Raw genomic sequence first — 21306 nt, 5'->3', positions numbered from 1 at the left:
AATTATTTACTGACTATATCAAAGGAGATTTCATTCTCTTCTGCAGTGCCTGCAGTGAGAGGATGTGAGGAAATGGCCTTAAGGTGAGACAAGGGAAATTCAGACTAGAGATTAGACAATTTTTTTTCACTGTTCAGGTGTTATGGAGCTTCAGGGGCAGTGCTGGGTGGACAATTGGACTCGATGATCTCAAAGGTACTCTTCCAATCTTGATGGTTCTGTGATTCTATTGATTCCCACTCGCAATATTTAAGTGGAAGGAAAATCAAATCTGTTTGCCTTTGTTCCAGAAGTGAAGCTGGAACTAAGCTTAAGGTTTGTCTTGTTTTGTTTTTATTGATAATTTAATTGTTAAATTTTTTCTGCTAAAAACTACGAGAATTTTGGCAATTCTACTAAAAGTACTTTTCATAAACCTCAGGAATTTAAGATATAATTCCATCTTTAAGGGAAATAAAATATGTTCAAAAACAGGAAAAGCACAGTTTAAACATCCAAGCAATTGTAATTCTGCTCTGTCATGACATTTCAGTCCTGCTTCCACGTAAATTACTGTTTTCAGGATGTAGAAAATTATATACAAGCAGTAGAGTTGCTGACATTCTTGCATGGGTTTCAAAAGTCACTTTCTGTGACACTTAGGATCTGCTAAACTCACTTGGGAAGCAGAGAATGGAACTAAAAAAGAGAAGTTACTTTGCTGCTTCCGCAGTCTCTGCTCAGAAAAAGTGTATCTTTGTTAGTGTTGTAATTGATTTATGAAATCTAAATGAAAAAGAGCAAATTACTGATTAAAATAGGGATTAGTGTTTAGACAACTGTGGAATATATGTGCTGTCCAGTGGAAGTTGTGTGGCTCTGAAGAAAGGCATATTTTCCAAGTAACCATATAAAATTACACTGAACATGTTTGGATGTGGGGCTGAACCAAAGTGTTTAACTGTCATGATAATATTTTTGTTGTTTTTCATTGTATTTCCTTGCAATCTAAACAAGACTGGATCAAATATATGCAACAAAGGTTTTAGTTTTTTTCAAGAATGTGAATCAAAAATCCTTTGTTATGGAATAACAGTGAAATATAAACTCAGGACCAATCATGCTGAGGATGAGGCAGGTTTTCAGTTTTGAAATTAATTTTGTAATGTCATGGGTTATTCAGAGTTACAGAGAGCCTTCAATTTATGCACATCAGGTTAAACTGGGAATTTGATTTCTCATTTCACCTATGATGGGGAGTACTGACCAGTGTGGGAACCTGGTACTCCACAGTGCCTGACAGCTCTCTTTTGACTGCAAACAAAATAAATATTTTCTCTCACTGAGCCCTAGACTGATGCTGGACACTGTGATGGAGAGTTCAGAAACCTGGGGGCTGCATGGCCCCACATCCAACCCAAGGGCTCAGTCTCAGCCCTGAGAAATTCTTGTCCCCCTCAGCTGGAGATGGACCATGGGTTGTGAACTGTCCAGACTTTCAGCACCTGTGTGCTTCTGTCCAAGGGTAAATATCCAGCTCTAAAATATAGTGCTAAAATCTTCTTCTTTCTATGTTGATTTCCAATGTCAAACAGTTCGACAAACACATCAGATCCAAGGTATATCCTCTGCTTTTTATGAGGAAGTGATTGTTGGAGGAAAGCTTGAAAAGCTGTTTTGGAGGGCAACTTCTTTGTTGTTGATTGAACTGAAAACTCAGGTCTTGGAGTTTCATGTGTGTTCACCCAATATCCTGCTCATTTCTCTGGTTCATCTAGCTTTGTGGCTTATTTAAATATCTACTTCATTACAAAGAGTGAAGTGAATTATTTTACTTTGTAAAACTAATGATATGCCCTGAAAAGATGAATTATTAGGCTTCTAAAACATGGATTAAAAAACCCTATGAAATTAAAAAAAAAAAAAAAAAGAGCAGTGATATTTACAAGCATCATAAGCAGCAGGGGCAGGTAGATTGTGGTGGGTTTCATGTTATTTTTTCAGGCTGCTGTGTGGACTATTCCATCAGTCTTTGGCTGTTACAGGAGTAACAGGGAGGTGATGCAGGAAAGGAAAGGCTGAGCATTAATGGGCATGGGTGAATGTACCTCTCATTCTAAAGCAGCTGAATTAGAAGGAAATGAATGTAAAAAGGCTGATGATTAAACATTTCCCAAACTGGTGGAAAATGCTCACAACTTCTCTGAAATAATTAATGAAAGGATTTCCAGCTCCCAGCCAAGCAAGAGGCAGCAATAAGTTTCTTTGCTATTAGTAAGAAGCTGCTGGGCAGAACATGATCTTAATTTTTTGGAGTTTTTATCAATCATATGAATTTATAGAAGAATACATCTTTGTGTTTCTGGTTCAAATGCCCTATCAGGAGTGGCTCATGAGTCTCAGAGCTTAATAAATATTCAGCTGGCCTTATCTGATCCTTTCCTGCACTCTTTCGGAAAGCTTGTTGAATTTTATTCTGCACCTTTCCTGGTTCAGAGCTGATAAATACTCAATACTGAAATCATGTAAACAATGTCAGTGTTTTTAAGGTTTTTCAGAGCTAAAACACCCCATCTGATCACATTTCACTCTTTTCAGAAAATAAACAGGATGCAATAGATTTTTATTATCTTCTGTTCCAAAACTATGTCAGATTAGCTGCAAAATAACTTTTGTTTGACAATGTTGTATAAATACTTTTTACTTGAAATGGTAGTGATACCAAAAGATTTAAACCCAAGGGCTTTGAAGTATTGTCCAATTGTCTCAGTGTATACAGCATTAAGAAATGTTTTAACTTTTGTAGCTTTGAAGGGTGTCTTAATATTAAGCAAAAGCTGGTGTGCTTCTGCACCACATGGAAATGAGGAAATATTCAAAAGCACTTTTCCTTTTTGATTGTCCTTTATTGGGTGATGCTGAGTGACCACTTCAAAGATGAACCCCCTGCATTTGTGTGTTTGCACAGATCTTAACTCCAGCCCAACTGGGGCCTAAGGAACTGATGCAGTACAAAAATGACTGCTGGAGTTTTTGGGGAATAGAGCCACCTTTTGAATCACACTTTTCATGAAACAGCAATCTTAGTCCCTTATTGTGAGAAATGATGGATTGTATGAGTTGCTTTTTATAAAATAGCAGGAAAGATTATTTCAGAAAAGAAAGCAGAGACAATTCAGAAAAAGGAAAACCAAAATGTATCTTGATATCATTATTGAATTTGGTAGCAGAAAAAAGAAAAAAAAAAAGAGAAAAGTAGATGTAAAAAAAAAAACCCAAAAGACATCAATAAGTCTTTGAAAAAAAAAAAGCCTGAAAGCTGTGTGAATTTGCAGCTTAAAAAGAAAATTTTTAAAATATCCTTTGAGTGGAACCCCATTGGTTGATCCCACCAGCATCAGTAGCTTGAAAAAGCCCATCAGTTTTCAAATCCACTGGCAGTTCATCAGGTTTCCTACTGGTGTCAGTGCAGTGGTGGTGTTGCACTGTATTGAAATCGTTGCAATATTCCCATTCCAGCAGTTTACATTTATTCCTGCTTTTGCAGGGGTAGGAACAGCTTCAGGATGAGTCTTCAGCCCATAAAAAGCACTACAAAGGAAAATCATTTAGAATGGACCATCCTTTTAATTTTCTCACTTTTTGCAATGAAGGAACGTTGAGAAAGAAGGCTGAGGATGAAAGCAGCAAATAAAGCTGTGACAAAAGCCTTGAGATATTCATCTGCCTTTCAGTCACTGTGTGCTCCATGGCCATTGTCTTCTTACTTCGAGGTACCACTCATCTCTGGGAATTTTTACCTCAAACCTTATGAAAATGGAACAAAAAGGTTAAAGGTTTTGAGTAGTGTTTGGAAGTATTATTTTAAGAGAATATTGAATTTGATAAAAAGGTGGGTTTTTATTTTCCTTTTGAGTAATTGAAATATGATTAAAATTTTCAGAAATGGTCAGTAATAAGTGAAAAAGTTCACCTTTTAAAAGTTTATTATATTTTCTGGTAGTCTCTCTTCTCAAAAGAAAAAAGTATTAGAAACTTTTAATAGTGTGGGATAATAGATATGTTCATGATGAGTAAAAGTGACAAAAAGAACAAGCAGGAACAAAAGTATTTTTGTACTTAAGATTGTTGGATGAAGTTTAAAAGAAGTCATATTATTCCTAGATTATAAGCATTCAATAACATCAAAGAATACATACTCAGCACATGGAGACATATATTCAATAGAAATAATTTTTTTTCTCCCCCACTCCTCAAATACTATTTTTTAAAACTGTTGAACTTTTATTTAATTCTATGAAATGTTTCCTTCTTTTTTTTTGAGAAGTGCTTGTGAAATTTATGCCAAATGGAGGCCTTATTGTTGATTTAATATTATTTCAGTACAAAAATATCTATGCAGCACAGTAGCAATTGCCAATGATTCAGAAGCACTCAACTCCATTAATCTCACATTAAAGATATAGATAATTTCCTACACAGATAAAAATGTCAGGCAATATAAACTCAGAGGAGCCTTACCAGAAACAGAGACTTTGCATGGTGTTTGGTTCCTCTATGCTCATTTTTGCATCCTTCCCAAATACCCCATGAATTTCAGTGGTATCAGGCTTTGTGGCAGTACATAGAAAGCAGTGGAAAAAAATTTCCAAAGGAAACTTTTGTTTGATTTTCTGAATATTTATTCTGTGCAGGATTTTCTATTTCCCAGGGGCTTTCTCTCTTTTAAGTGAAGCCGGCTGGTTTGGTTGAAGGGTACAGATTTCCTGTCCCTGTCTCTGTAGGTTTGGCATCACAACAGCCCTGGTGTTTTTCAAAGAGAGAGAGCCCAAAGAGACTCAGCCCCTGCATCCCAGCTGAGCTCCTGACTGACTTTTTAGGGAAAAGAAAATGAAAGAGGCCTGAAAAAGAGGAGCTCTCATGGAAGAGAGGAAGGGAGCATGAGGGGAATATCTCAGAATTATGGAGCTCCTCCCATGCCAGTCCCTGGGTCCATCAGTAATTTCCATCCCACCATGGTAGGGTGGAAATGCAAGACAAGGTCTTTGCTCTCCGCCTGGGCCAGGAGAGATGCCTGAAGAAATCTGGCCCCAAGCACTGAATTTTATTTGCTTTTAATCTGGTTTCTAGGCCAGCATTAGCTGCAGGTCCTGACTGAGCTGTCCTTTTCCCTCACAATTAATACTTGGATGAGACCAAAGGCAAAGCTCTGTAGATAATCCCTCAGGAGAGGAGTATGAGGCTGCCTTTGCCAGTGTTGTGCTTTTTGGGTGCTCTTCTCTCAGGTGGGCACTGTGCATAGAGAACCAATTTGGCCTCTAGCTCATCTCTAATTTCTAGCTCTGAGTTGAAATGCTGGATTTCCTGCATGACAGGCCTATCCCTCTGTCCTGGATTCCTCACTTAACTTGTCTGAAACATACACTGTCTCCCTCTTCACTGGCTTTTGAAGTTTCACTCAATTTTATTTATTTATTTTTTCCCTGAAAAAAGGGAGAGCATTCCCTTTGATTTTTCTGCCCCTGGATGCTTCAGGAAGCAGCTCTGAGTGAGAACATTTGAAATGATGTATTGACATTTCAGATGGATCTCTGGCAGCCTTTCATGGCTACTGGTTTGACAGAGTGGCCTCCACCGAGCTGCTTTGTAAAAACCACATTGTGTGAGGTGTTCTCCTAATATTTCATATTTTAAGCCAAAATAAATATTCAGGCAGAAGTAATTAAGGTGATTCGTGTACACTGAGGTTAGAAATGGTGGGTCTGCAGACAGAGGAGGGTGATTTGTCTGTGGGCAATGCCCTGCTGGTTTAGGGGAGCAGCTTCCTGCCCCACACCATGACCCACCCAGGTGTCCCCAGCCATGAGCTCCTCTCACTCTGGGCACGGGGAGTTGATTTTCAGTGCTCAGCATGTTGTGTGTGTCCCACGGGCTGAACTGGTGATCTTGTTGCCAGCTCTTTCTGACCTGATTTTGGCCAGGATAAGGTGCTGCATAATTTTTCCCATCCCTTATAGGTGGAACCTCAATGTGCCACTTCCTTGGAGCTCATTATTGGGTTCAGTCTGTTTATGGTAGCAGGGATTTCAGGTCCTGATGTGAAAAGAGTTTTGATGTTACTGTGGAAAGCGGTGTCTGAAGTCAGTTTTTAAGTAGAAGAAGTTGGAAAAAAATTAAATTACAAAGCAGTTGAGTGGCCTTATACAACCACTTATTTTGCAACTTTCCTTTCCGAGAGGATCTCCCCGTCATAAAATCTGTTTTTAAAATTTCTTTTTGTCATTTTTAGGCACATGCCCATTGTACCTGACATGCAGCTGACAGGGGAGAAGGAAATAAATAAAGGGAGGAGTAGGCAGTGGTTCTTTCTGGTATCACCTTGTTTTATGGAATAATTTTGTACCCTCAACCCTTTTTCCTTCTCCTGGAAGCACAGGTCCATATCAACCAAATCTCTTGGGAGCAGCAAGTCCCAAGAGGATGTGACTCCTGTGTCACCAGGGAATGAGGAGGGTGGCAGGAAGGGACCGTTTCAATGGTAGGGAAAGAGAGTCCCAGGGCATTTTTTTGTTTGTTTATTTATATTTGCATTTCACACAGAATAACTGTTTTGGTTTTTAATGATGTGTGAGGAGTGTTGCCAAAAATAGAAAACATTCATTTGAATTTTCAATGAAGCTGATTGTACCTCTCTTCCATTTAATTTCCATGAATATTCTAAGGACTATAAAGGGAATATTCACTGGAGCAATAAATGTTATGCTAATTCTGTGGAACAAAAATGGGAAGTGAGTTTCGAATTCCAAATATTCGCAATGATAATCTATTTTATGCAGTACCCATTCAAAACCAGGCTTAATTTGCATTGAAGTCAGAGACTTGAGGTGTCTCTAGACTTCAGGGTATTTGTACACCTTCTGCAGAATCAGTGAATCTAAAATGCATCAAGCAAAATTGTGCCTGATGAAAGCATTGCAAATTTTAGGAACAAAAGAGAAACATATTTAATTTTTTTTTTTTCTTAAACCCATTTGGAAAAGGGGGAAAATTTCCCATAAGCTTTTGCAGTCTTTGTGGATTCCTTCAAACAGAATAAAGAGCGTGGCAAAAAGTTTTGTGAGTTTGATGCTGAGAGTTTGCCCCTTTCTGGCATTTTCCTGCTACTGCTGATTTTTCCATAAAAGCCAAGATCTCTTTGCATAATTATATTGACAAACAGTTGTATTTGTACTAGAGAACAGACCATTAAACTGTTTTATAATATGCTTTTGTTTTGCTTTTTTTTTCTGAAGTTTTCTTTTTATAAAGGAATTTCAATAAGCAGAATTTTAATAATGCTGATTTTTTGTATATTTCCAATATTTGTTTTAGAGTTATTTTAACCTGTAATTAGATCACTCACCAAATCTTTTCCTTGAGGGACTTTTCTGCCTGAAAGGCCTCCCTGAGTGCAGACAGGTATTTTGACTCTGTGTTAACATGGAGTGCATTTAATTTTAAATTGATATTGCCTTTTGTTTCAATTTAGTTTAAGTCTCTTGCAAGTGAATAGAAAATGAACAGGCACTCTGAAATCTGGAATAAGTGTGCAGGGAGGATAATTTCAGCATCTGTAACACATGCTTTGTTGTGCTGAAATTTCTTTCCTTTTGTAGAGAGGAGAAAGCCTAATATTTACAGGCTGTAAGATTTTATTTATAGTGTCAATAAAACCTCAGAATATTATCTATATATAGGACAAATGCTTTGAAATTTCCCTACCAAACCAGCTTGATTGGCTTCTTTTCCTGCCTTTCAATGAAAATGCAAATCAATATATAGTATTTCATTATCTTGTGTCCAGAAGTTGATTTGGCAATTAATTGTGCTGGATGTGAGCTCTGTGGCTGAGGGAGGGCTTACAAGGAGCAGGTGATGGATGCACTCCCCTTCCACCTTTGGAGACCTCACTTTAATCCTGCCAGAGGTCACACTGGGAATGAGTTTCTATGGGCATGTTTCACTCTTTAGGGCTTGTCTGTCCACATCATAAACCCATCAGGCCACATGGTGTAGCTAACAGTGAATGCCACAGAAAAGCTGCTAACCACATCAGCAGGCAGCTTTGGGAAGGGTAATTCGTGTCCCTCAGCAGAATTGTGATTGGGAGCAGCCAAGCTCAGTTTGTCCTGAATTTCAGCCCCATTTGAAAAACATTTTTTTTTCCCAGAGACCTTCCTGAAACTCCTTTAAGGCCCCAAGTGCAATTGTAGAGTTGAGCATTTTAATATCTTCAGGAAACACCCATTTGACAACAGCTCTTGTTGATTATTGGACCACGGTGACAAAATAAATCAATCCATCGGAATAAAGAGATGTCCTCAGGGGTGGTTTTAATTCCAGTGTGTCCTGTGTTCCCCAGGTAGCAAGAGAAGTTCCCAGAGATGGTTTTAATTCCAGTGTGTCCTGTGTTCCCCAAGCAGCTCGCTGTCCCCATCCCAGGTTGGGGAAAAATCCTTGAGCCGGAGCTCGGTGCTGCATCCAGAGCCTCGCGACAGGAGCTGTGCCTCGAGTGGAGGTGAGACGTTTATTATTTCACACATTCTGTATGTGCCTTCATCATGCACACCCCCTATTTCTCACAAACTCCCTGCCTGCTGAGCAGGAAAAAGGAAAAGCCGGGTGGGAAGCGGGAGGGATCTGTCTGCAAGAGGCACTTGTGCCACTCACACACGCAGGTGCGACGGCCTCATCAGCTGCAGTGCCCCTGCTTCACACTGAGCCCGCATGAATAAGCACTCCCAGATTAGCTGGTAGGCCTTTCATTTAGCATCTCAAGGTATTACTGTGTTTCTGGCATGTGGTGTAATCACAGGGAAGAGTTTTGATGGATAGCAGAGGAGGAGAGGGAGAGAGATGCTCACTGAGGCCAGCTGATGCATACAGGGTCGTTTATGTCTTGTCCATAAACTTATAAAGTACAAGAGGAGACCCCTGGGAGGCCAGTGACACTAATGGAAAAGTTAAGTGTGAGACTGTACAGCTGGACTTGATGCCTTTTATTCAGAGTTGTTATTAATTTAGACAAAAGCAATCTAAAGCTGTCAGGAGTGCAACCTCTGCATTCACTTCTGTAAATTATCATAGTCTTCATCACCTCAATAATAGCAACTGAGGTGTGGGTGTTTGTCTTAGAGGTGAATCTCAACCTGCTAGGTTAACTTGTGATTTGGAAGAGAAAAATTATCTTTCATTCTCTAATAAGCTGTTGGGTTTTTTTTAAGATTGCCTTTTTAATATGCTTTGTTTTACTTTGTTAGTAGCTGATCTGCTTGAAAATGGTACAAAGCGAAAGTGTGAGCCCATAGAAAATGCAACAAGTTGAGTAGCAGGCCTTGCCCTTTATCTAACTAGTCTGTGGATGGCTATCAGAGGCCATTAGTTCCCAAATTTCAAATATTCACAGGTATTTCTGATATTGTAAGGAAAGCTGGTGCCAGCAGCAGTGAACTTTTGTTCTCATTTCCAGTTACACTTGAGTACCAGCTGTACCATGTAATAGTTGTAACATTTTTTTTCCTTCAAAGAGAGCATCCCTCACCCTGATGAGAATTGCAGCCTGGAAAGATCATTCTGATTCAGTGATCTCAGCTGTCACCTCTCTGACCTCGCAAAATAGACTTTTCAGCTTTTGTGTATCACCTCCTGCTTTCCCTGGGCACGGTGCATTCGCATCACCTCCTCCTCCAGGCTGACATTTGATTCATTGAGCTGCATTCTGATAGAGAAATCCCACATTAGCCCCTCTTGTTGGGAGACTGACAAAACCTTTGTGATGGATAAGCTTTCTTCTGAAGTTTAAGATAGCCTAGTGCACACCTGCCCTTTTTTCCTGTGATTCTGCACCTATGGGGTAGGGCAGCTTCAGAAGCAGGACATCTGTTACATGATATTTTTAAACTCTAGCCGTGGAGAAGCACAAAATGATTGCATGTAATGTTAAACAACAGCTCGGTTCTCTTTCCTTTCCCTTATCTAAGGAAACATAACTCACTCTGTGCCTGTGTCCCTAATTAGTAACACTTGCAAGCCTTGACCTTTAACAGAGAGCTCAGCTCAGCCTCATCTGTAGAGAATTGCCCCTATGATGTAGCTGTGCATAATAATAAAAACAATTTAAAACGCATTAAAATGTTAAAAAAACCCACCAAAACCCAAACCACTTAAAAGCTTAGACCCAGACTTCTCCACATTTATTCATGTTGAGCAGTAATTTGCTCTGGTAATGGTCCCAATGAGGCAGTTTTAAGATACTGTGGACTGAAAGTAAGAGCATTGTTTAATAAATAAGCAGTTCTGTCCTTCTTTATTCATTTATGGCTCAATGGTCTTTGTGTCCAGTTCATGATTTGTTGCCAGGACCAGCCTACTTTCAACACTGCTCCTTTGCCTTATTTTGTCTGATTATTTATCATAATCTGCAAGAAAAAAAAAAAAGATTGCTAAAGCACCAGCTGGAGTGCAGTTATTTTGTCCAGACTGCTGTCACTGTTAGGGATGAGTGAAAATGTTTATTTACTGAGTGACATTAAGACTTTTTTCTTTGTTTATGCCACAACCATATATTGCCAGGCCTCAGTTTCTTATTCCAGATCATGGACGTGTCCTCTGCCTGAAATAATTTTAAAATTTAACTGTCTCTTATTCATAAACATTGATTTAATAAAACCTGTCTGTCCAGTTCAGGAAAAAAAAAAAAAAAGCCTGACTCCAACACTAATACGTTGTCTCTCAGTTGGTTCTGTAGTCTGAAGAAAAATAATGCAATATACAATTAATTTCTCTCTAGTCAGAGCACTTGTCCAGGGATTTCCATGGGATTTTCTACCTGCTTACTCTAAACTGGACTTCTCCCTTTGTATCAATAACTGAAAAAACAAATGATGAGTGTTTACAGCATAAGAGCTGCTATTGGTTGTACCTTAAATCTAACTTGTACAGGTTCTCAGATTTCCTTATTTTTACTTCATCTCATGGAGAAAATAATGGCTTTCAGTTTTATTTGGAGAAGAAATTATAGTAAGCCTCAGTACCAGGGGGGCTTTACCATAGGTTGGATTCCTTTTCTAATTTGGATGAAGCTGTGTTAAAATAAATTCCCCACCTTGAAGGTTTCATTCATTAGAGAACAAAATTTCTGCTTTTAACAAAAGAGGGTTTGCTGTTACATCAGCAAAATTGAGAACAAAATCTGTGCCTGTTTTCCCTTTTCCTTTGTGAAGCCAGTAACGGTGGCTGCCCATTGTCAGACAAAATAAATATATAAAAATTAGTCTGCTATTATGCATTTTCCTGATATCTCCTCTTTGCAATAGAGATGCCAAATCTATCCAGGTGATATTTCAGTGCCCAACAACTTGTGAATAACACTTCCCTGAGCGTGTGCAGGGGCTGAATAGCCAATGAACCCAATGCAGGCCTTGCTGTGAGTCCCAGGGATGCTGGGTGATGGTTACCACAGGGCTTGGATTTGGAGGAATGTGTTTTTCCAAGATTAAAGAGGGGGTATGAGCCTGATTCATTCCCTCCAAGTTGATGGTGCTCACCAAGTTTGACCTTTTTATGCAAGTGTATATTATACACTGCAGATTATTGTTTCATAGGCTGTTTTTTTCCCAAATATTTCTCTTTTATATTGTTAAAAATATGAATATTACTCTGATCTAGTATGTAGGGATGTTTCTCTTCATCTCCCCCCACTTTAATTCTAAGGAAAGAATACATTCTTTTGGTGACTTACTTGCTTTCAACTAAGTGCTCTTAACCTCCAGTTTAGAACGTTTGGGGTTTTAAAATTCAGATTTGGAGGGTCTGAAAAGGATGTGTCTACATTTACATTCCAGACTTCTGGAGCTGTGAGGAAAACAAGATTAAAGAAGAAATCTTTGGCAATGGAGTGCTACAATAACTGAACTGCTGACTTTTTTCAATGGATATATTAAGGCTATTAAGGTAAGCTGCCACCTTAGCAAAAGGGGCTAAATTCTCTTGTATATTATATACTAAATTTCAAGAGGTACATACAGAGGACAATGCTGCCCTACTACTGAAAGTGTTCATTTTTCTGCATTTTTCTATGAATGTTGGATTTTTTGCTGTTGCACATGTACCATATACATTTGTAAGGGCCTTTTCCTGCAGCTGCCATGCAAATAGCTGTGGATTTTAGATGGCTGAGATCATACCTAACTCATCTCCCTTAAAAGCTACCATTTCAACTCCTCCTCCTCCCCTTGCTACTTGACCCAGGCTGTGTCTGAGCTGCTCAGCTGTGGAAACAACTGCAAAGGAAACAGATAATGATGGTAAACTGGGGTGTCATGCTTCTCTTTGTGTATGGCCATTGTAACACAGATCCAGCAGGCCAACAGTGACTCATCAGTGGCACCAAGCCTGCAATTTTGCTGTGTTTGCAATTTCAGAGGAGAAAAGCAGCTCACAATTACACGTATTAAACTTTCAGATGATGCAGAAATGATGACATGCATCACTTCTATTATCAGCCAAACTCCAGGGACAGGGCGTCAGATTTTTATGCAGCCCAGGTGCACATTTTTTTTATAATTTAATCAGCTCAAAGCACCCTCATTTCACCAGAGAACTCTAATTCATGCCTTGAAAACCACACCATGCCCTCTGTCTCCCCCCTGCTGCTATCAGTAAATTACAGCTCAGCATTTATAACCCTTACCTGCATTTAATCCAGCGCCCTCTGCAAGGAGTTCAGCCAGCTCTGCTCCACAGGCTGAAAAAGCTGGACGAAAAATGCCATGAATTATCTTCATGGGGATTATGAATAGCAAAAGGGACTGCTTAAAAAAAACCCCAACAACCCAATGAGCAGCTGATAATTTGGTTTAGGCAAATACACATGAGAAATATTTTTGTGCTGGGAAATGATGTCCCTCCACTCAGCAAGGATGTATTGGTTGTGGGAGAGGGACAGATCCCTGTCTGATTTCCACTTTTCTGCTCCTTTTCCCTTCCCCATGTTGTCACAGGCCAGGGAATAGGCTGGCAGGCTGAGGAAGCAGCAATCCTGGTGGGGGAAACTCAGCTCATCTCTTGGCCAGATCGAAGTCAAATTTGGAAACCTGGTTTGGTATGATCTCAGTTACCTAAAATATCCAGTTGTTTGCATGACAGCTTCAGGAGAAGGCACTTGAAGTTTGAGGTGCATGTGCAACAGCAAAAGATTCAACATTAACACGCAAATTCAGAAAAGGGAACACATTAAGTAGCAGGGCATCACTTTCCTTTATATGAACCTATTGAAACTTAAAATAAAATACAGAAGAGAGGGGTGGGATTAGAGGCATGACCTAGGAAATGCCATGGGAAGAGAGGGGCAGTTCCAGAGGGCAGAAACATGATTCAGGGCTGGGAGGAGGTTTTGGAGGGGATGTGTGTGAGTTTGTTTTGCCTACCAAGAGCTTGCTGCCAGCATGGGTATTCCTAATTCCCAGCTGGGTATTCCCTAATTCCCGTGTGCCTCTCCCCCTCTGCTTGTCCCACCCTGGAGAGCTCCGCGTGGCCCTGAGCACTGGAATTGGCCACCTTGCTGTCCCCCCAAAAAGCTTAGTGGAGAAGCTGGAGCTGCTGTTTTGAAAGCTGTCCAAAGAGGATTTGGATGCTCTGCTCTGATTAAAAAACTGGTGGGAAAACAGGTGCCAAAATCCTGCTGCTGACCTCGTAAATCTGCCCACACCAAAAATCTCCAGAGAGACTTGAAAAAGACAAATGCCCCTTCAGCTGACTGGCACTAGCTGATATCACACCAGTTTCAAAGTTTTTTTTTCCCTTATGTCTTTTTGACCACTCCAAAATGAATGGTGGGGATGGGGAGAGGAAACCCACCTAAGAATTTTTAAAAATGTTTTTTCAATTTGGAATAATAATCTTCTCTTATTTAAATTTCATTTTAAAGGGAATTTTAAAAAATCCAACTAGTCAACCAAAAAATTAATTTTCTTACTGTTCTAGTTAAAACTATTTCTAGGTACAGAATTTGCCAGTCTTTGTAGATATTAGCATAAACTAGGGGAAAATATTGAAAATTAAGAAACATACTTTATTTTTCATCATCTAAAGAATATTTTTACATTCAAAGAGTGGGTGAAGAAAAGATAGTCAAAGCTTAATCTCCACTTAACAAAAACATTTCCATACATTTTACTCATATGAATAATTCACAAGAAATGAGTCACAACTGAGGAGTGAAAAAACTTCCATAGACATGAAGAAAAATATTTACAGTGGTTATTCCTTGCTTTAAAAGAGCACTCAAAAATAAAAATGCTGTGGAGGTTAGAGGGGACCAACATGCTTAATTTCTGTTAGCTGAGCTTTGTCATTTGATGATCAAGATAAACAGTGTGGGTTTTATGAAAGGAAAATAAGTTATCTTAAAAAGTCATGATTCCTGCTTAACATGTCTGAACTTTTATAAATTTAAAAGGTACAGAACATCTAAAGAAATCATATTGGCTCATTCAGAGCAGTGTTGAGTGTAATAATAAAAGTCCATCCAGGCGATTGTAGGGAAGGTACTGATAATCTGATACATTTCCTCTGGTGATTAAAACATTTTGCATGATGAGCTGAGACACTGGAGTATTTTTCAGGTTTATAGATTTGTCAGTGTCATCACAATTAAAGATTAACAGGACTCCCAGTGCTTGTTCTTGGAATTTACCAATAACACCAGAATAAATTAATCCAGATCCTCTTTCCAGAAAAGATCTGCTGCCCATTAGTACTATGTGTCCCAGATAAAAGTGATCCTGATGTCTTTTTCTCTGATATTCCTGGTGAGGGTGAAGTTAAACATGCTTCAGATCCATACAGAATGACTGAACTATTCCTTTTTCCCTTCCTATTTTTGATAATTATTCATTGTTAGCCTCTCCATAGTGGAAATGGAGAAATGCATGAGCAGTGACGTTCAGTATTTTGGGATTTCAACTCTGCAGAGGCAGTGCAGTTCACTTTGCTGCTTTGGGTGTAGAGGTGGATGTGATGGAGCAACAGGTTGAGGCTGCACAATGATACACAGAGATCAGAACATGGGGCAAATCCCTGGAAACCCTCAAAAAAAACTGTAAAGAGATCTGAAAATAAGACAGAATGCCTGTCCTTGTGATAGTGACACACATCTCTCTGCAGGTTTGAGCTATGTCAGAGCAGCTGAGGGTTGTGTGTAGTTACAGAGGGCACATCACAAAGTGTATCCATGTGTGCAGGTTGTGAATTCTGCCCAGGATTTACAAATTTGCATTGTCTGATATTCTGTGTGACTGGTGAATCCTTTAAATCCCAAGTAGCTTCAAGCCCACAAGATTTGCCAACACCACAGAAAGATGAAAAGTTGCTGCAAACCATTTTCCCTCAAATTCTTTACTGAAACACTTCCCCTTACTTATTTTAAAAACAGTACATACTTCCCCAGGGAATTTCTTGGCTTTCCAGCTCTTTTGCTGGTGCCAGATATCAGTGCCAGGGCTTCCTGCTGTGCTTCCAGTGCTTCTTGTGCAGGAATTGCCTGGAGGCCACGGTCTGATTTGGCTGCAGGCAGCAGAAGGGGCTGCCATGGCATTGACTCCTGGTGTATTTCAGATTATAACTATTGACCCCGGGGTGAAAGGCTCTGCTTCCCATTACCCACACCCTGAGTCATCCTGCTCCCTACAGCAGGGCTCAAAACAGCTGATGCAGGATGCTGCTGCTCAATAGCATCTGCACTAAGAGCACTTACTCAGATTTATTGGCCAGCAGAACTTTCAGGTTTTGTTTATTGAACAGCAAATTGGTATTTTTATGGAGCTGCACTCATGAAATCCTCAAGTCCTTATGCATCTCAACTTTTTGCTGAGGACAGATATCTTGAATAAGAATTAAAGGCAAGGCAGTCTGAAGTTATTTTAGAATCCTAGCATATTGTGATTCACAACAATTTACTGGATATAGTAAAATCTCTGAATTCAGGAAATCCCTTGGTGTGACATTTTTCTGATTTGAGGGCGGTGGCAGTCCTTTTAATTTGTGGTTGAGACTTAGGACACGTTCTCATTACTGCTGTCCGAAAAGCTGCACATGTTTGCATTTCAGCCCTATTATTTGCTGGGTGTCTCTGAGTGGAGGAGAACTGAGGTAAAAGGGACCCAGAGTCAAGGAGGGGAATCCTTCTTGCTCTTGGATACAGGTGAAAATCTGGACCATCAGCACCCTGTCATGTTTATCAGCTGATTTTTTTTCTTTCTTTTTTCGCATCACTCTAAACAACAGATGCTGTGTCCCATTCTGTCTGTATTATCCTGTAACCAGCTTTTGGTTGCACGTTATAACAAAACATAAAGCTCCTAGGCACCAGATAATTCAAAATTTTCACTGCTGTCTTATATTTTTACATTAAAATTGTGCATTGCAGAAAATCACAGCACAAGAATTTGGTAGGGAAGAACTTCAGGTTTTTTGCTTCAATGTAATTCAGTCTCTATGGTCAGATTTTACATTTCTTCTGCTCCTCTCACTTGCTCTGAAATACCTCTACCTAAAAGTGCTGCACCAAAAAGTTAGTGTTGAATAGATCATTTGGGCTAATAGAAACAAAATTTGCTTGAATAAATCCCAGATAATCTTTTGCAGAGCTATTCTCATAAAATTGTATAAAAAAGAGTTTTATACAATAAGCACTTCAATAAAATTGTGAATGGTCAGAGTTGGATTAATGTTGAACTTCTTTTCTCCAGGCACACTTAAACTGTGGAGCTGTTTTCCTGAACTTCAAGGCAGTGTATTTATTTTAGATATAAAATTTATAAGTTACCAATGTTCCTGAGGCATCCATAACTGGTAATTTCCCACACTGTCATGTGGTTGTAATGTTATTTTTTTTCACTTGTGCAATGCTAAAGCTGTCATAGATTGTCAGGGCAACAAAGAAATTGCTTCTTTATATCCTCAATGCTTTTGGTTAAGAATTCATTATGCATTATGAAAAGTGATTTTGGGGCACTGGTGAAAATAATTTAAAAAATCTTGGCTATAGGAACAGCAGTGATAAATGTCTGCTTTTATATGGAAATATAGCAAAAAATAAGAACAGAAGCTGTCTTTTTAAGCATCTTTTCTTTAAAAAGATCACTAAAAACTATTTATACCATTGATTCCACATCAAATTTAGGAGCAGATTTCTTATTTTTGAGTATTTCTGATCCTGTTATTTTTCCAGTCATCTTAAAGCCTGTAAATAGAAATGACAAAGGATTTTAAAATACAGTTTGGAAACTCTTAGTCAAGAATGCCCAGGATTTCAAATGAGAAATTGCAAAAGCAGAAAACAAAAAAAAAAAAAAGAGTAATCTGAAGATTTTATAGGTTTATTGTCATTAGCTGGAAAGAGGAGCAGTCTGGAAGGAAGTGGGCACATTAAATATAACTAAGTCTGCCACATTTCCATCTGCTTTTATGTATCCAAACCAGAAAGGAGCCACCTGCTAATCAGAAATGCCATGTCTCATTTATGAATGCAATTAGTCTTTTTTAGTTAATTGTCTTAATTAGTTTGGAAAACTTTAAACATATGGGCAAACAGCAGAAGATCAAAAGATAACAGTGCTGCAAATGGAAATCGTAAAAATATGATGAGTAATCAAAGGAGTTCAGGGCAAAATCACGAAAATTGCAACATAAACAAGGTTGTGGTAAAAATAATAATTAAAAACCCCAGCCAATTTTAGCAAAACATTATCTAAACAACAGATTATCTAAACAAAACATAGGTTAAAAATGGAAGAGGGAGAAAAGCAGTGAAAATTGTGTTTCCAGTGCCTTGGTACTTCCCTCACCTCCAAAAAGCCCATGATATAAACCCAGACTGAGGAAAAGGCAAAGAAAAAGAGCTCAGTTCACCATATTTAAGTATTCTGCTTAAGTACACACCTACTTTGTCTGGCCTTTAGCTGGTTCTTTCTATACCCTTTTTGCTTCTTCAGTTATTTTCATGTAAAAAACCTACATAAGTAGGTTATTTTCATACCACACACTGCCATCAAAGGCAACAGTGAGTTTCTTGATTTTCTGAAGACTTTTACTCACTTTTTGTTGTTGTTGCTACAGCTGTGAGCATAGCCAAATTCATCCTTGGAATTTGAACAAAAAAGATAGTGCAGTTTTCACTGACGAGCAAAGCACCTCTGCCTTTGGAAGTAGAATTTTGGCTTTGGGTTAGTATTGGATTAATTCTTTGGCATTGGTTTCAACCTTCCTGTTATTTACTTTGGTTTAGTTCTGGTCAGTGATATTCCTGACCTTTGGGGCAAATTCCATGCCTTGAACAACTCCAGTGAGGTCCCTGGACAAGCACTGATTCTTCAGGAGGTTTGAATTGCTCTGATGTATCCATGAAAAGTCCATTCCCCCTCACCATTCTCTTTGATTTCCCTGGAATTTCTCTATCATCACACCCCTTCCTTCTGCAAATCTGCACTTTCAGGGTCAAATCATTCCAGTGCCAAGAACTAGAGGATGTGTGCCTGATATTTTGGAGCCTGCTGGAAGCATTTTTGCTGCTTGGCATCTCGGGAGGCACCCCTGACTTCAGTCCTTCCCGGCTGGAATGTTCCTGCTGGAGCAGTTCTTTGGCTGGATGACTCTGAAATGAGCTGCATCCATTCCATTCAGCAGAGTAACAATGTCACTTTGGCACAAATGTATTTGTTTAGTTGAATTCAGGAGGTGTCTGGGATGTGCAACCTTGTTTTTTATGAAAGAGAGCACCCAGGTAGCTTGCAAGACATCTGGAGTGTCGGGGAATGATTGGCTTGTAGCATGAAACAGACTTTTGGGATAAAGATGAGGAAGAGTGAGCTTTAATTAAAAATCCTCTCAGCTTATCTTCTCACTCAGGGGAATGTGATTTTTCAACCATTAAAAGCAACTGGAGCATTGCAGTATTTTTTTTTTTCTGGAAGGAGAAATAACTTTAATAGAGTGAGCTGTGCAATTCAGAAAATTCAAATGGGCCCCATTTGCTCTGCTGTGTAGAGGATGCAGTTTCCCCACTCACATCAAACACCCATCATGCTAAACAGGGAGTCAACCATCAGCTGAATTAAACAAAATCCAGGGAATTGCAGGGAAACTTTGGAAAAAGGCCTCAGCTTGTAAAAAAAATGACAGAGCAGTGTGAAGCCTGGATGTTTGTGAGCACAAATTAACATTTCTCAACTGCCCAAAATACTGGTTTCACCTGCTCTGTTGTGGGAATTGACGTGCATAGACAGATAAATATTGGCAGTTATTTGCAAGTCATCAATAAATCAATAACTGATGTACAACCACATGAATTGAGCAGTTTTTTCCACCCATGGTGCTGCTGAACAGCAAGATCAGGCTGTTATGAGAGGCTGGAAAATGGAAACACTGAACTGCAGAGAACTTTTAGTTTTTTGTGGTATTTGTGATGTTGCTCAGAGATATTATAACTTCTCCATGCCTTAAATAGTGTGTGTGTTGTACTGATATTATTGTTTCTGTCCTTTGTAGTTAGAAAAAAATCCAGGGTCTATATCAGACAGCAAATTAACTTTTTTTGCTCTGTGTACAATGCTTATTTTGTAGTAGATGAAAGTGGAAAAAAAAAGTAAATAATCCCACAACTCTCTCCTTTACTTCAGTTACTAAAGGAAAAGTGAATAGGAGCAGGTGTTTGAAAAACCCTGTCATATAAAGATTTCCACTTTCTTTGGAAAGCAAGAATATTGAAGGAGAACCTACAATTTCTGGTTTCCTCTAGAAACAGTAACACTGACCTTCCTCTAATCCTTTTGACCCTACTATTGTAAGGCTGCTTATAAACAGAAATAGAAACCACATGCTGTCAGTCAGGGCATCCTTAATTTCTCATCCTGAGTAAAATAAAGCTAAATCCTTTGTGAAAGAGCTCATAATTCTTCTCCTTTCTTGCAGCTGAGAAGGATCATAATGGAAAGTGACACTGAAAAATCACAGGTGGGCAAGAGTTGTGGCAACACCTTTTAGAGCTGAAAAACATCCATCCAAGAGAGAAAAGGATGTGGGTTTGATGGCTTTTGGTTTGTACGTTTGGGGTTGGTTGGGGTTGGGTTGGCTGATTTTTGTGTGCGAGTGTGCTCCTACAAACAGCCTCTTTATTATAACTACCTTCCTTTAAAGGGGAAATTAACTGTTCCCCAGAAATTAAAAATTAGTGTAATTGTCTTTTTAAACCATCTCAGAGCCATGGGAACAGTGGGGATGTTCAGGCAGGCAGACTGTAGGCCAAAGGAAAACCCCTAAAATGCCTTCAGCATAGATATGAGGAGCTCAGAAACATTGGTTTGCACAAGAAAAGAGACTAAATAAATTCCCGTTTGTAGGACTGGGTGTCTTCATAAATGAGTTTTAATTACATATGGAGATATCAACAACAAAAAAGGGAAGGATTAAAGAGAAGAGCAACTTTCAGAGAAGTCCTGATTGATTTAGATGTCTTGAAAGACTCTGTCCCAAGTAGGAACAAAATCAGAATTCCAGTTGCTTGTATTAATAAATAATTGAGCAGAAGGGGTCATGTGCGTCTAGAAGATAACATGATTCTAGGAAAAAAAAAGGAAAAAATGTGTTACTTTTTCTTGGCTCCTCATTTATGCTAAGGCAGTTTTGATTATATAAAAGAGTGGGTTGTACACACATCTCTCAGGATGGGGTTAGGTATGAACCTGCCCTTGGCTTGGGGACTGCACTAAGTCAGCTTTATTCTGTAGGCTCAATATATTTTTTTAATTTTTTAAAAAATCATTATTTATTTAATGTTTTAACATTTTTTTATTCCATATCTTCCCTTAGTGAGCCATAGTAAGATATTGTCTGGTGTGCAGTGTATCAAGCAGCCTGGATAATGGATTGCCATCCCAAATCTCAAGCAATTCAAGTGATGGATTTTCATCCCATGACAAGTCAGGACCAATTGCTCTCGAGGTCAGAATAGAACTGATGGTGCAGCCATAGTTCAGAACAGCACAGAGATTATATGAAGCCTTCTGCTTCTGTAAAGTTCGTCATTTGCTCACCAAGTTCCTGATTTATAGGAAATAAACGTGTCTGAATATTTCCCAATATTTGAGTGTTAAAACAATCAGTGAAAATCTGATATGACTGGGTTACTGATTTTTTTTTTTTTCTGAGCTACTTGGAAGCACATGGATAGTGAGGTGATTGCTCCTTAATTCTTTTTGGAGTGATAGATAAGAGTAACTGATCAGGGATCTT

General features: G+C 39.0%; 1 long non-coding RNA gene across 4 annotated transcripts in view; it reads left to right on the top strand.

The window, feature by feature from the left end:
• Window positions 1-21306, top strand: part of LOC135295060 (uncharacterized) — a 146103-nt gene that overhangs the window by 86723 nt on the left and 38074 nt on the right. For all 4 annotated transcript variants that reach the window (XR_010357124.1, XR_010357121.1, XR_010357122.1 and 1 more), the window contains exons 2-5: window positions 8381-8536; window positions 11862-11970; window positions 19987-20028; window positions 20884-21015. This is a non-coding gene — a long non-coding RNA (uncharacterized LOC135295060). The remainder of the gene's footprint in view (window positions 1-8380; window positions 8537-11861; window positions 11971-19986; window positions 20029-20883; window positions 21016-21306) is intronic.

This window comes from Passer domesticus, chromosome 2 (genome assembly GCF_036417665.1).
Source record: "Passer domesticus isolate bPasDom1 chromosome 2, bPasDom1.hap1, whole genome shotgun sequence".
Classification (NCBI taxonomy): domain Eukaryota; kingdom Metazoa; phylum Chordata; class Aves; order Passeriformes; family Passeridae; genus Passer; species Passer domesticus.
Note: the sequence above shows the minus strand (reverse complement) of the source record. Positions and strands in the feature narration are given on the sequence as shown.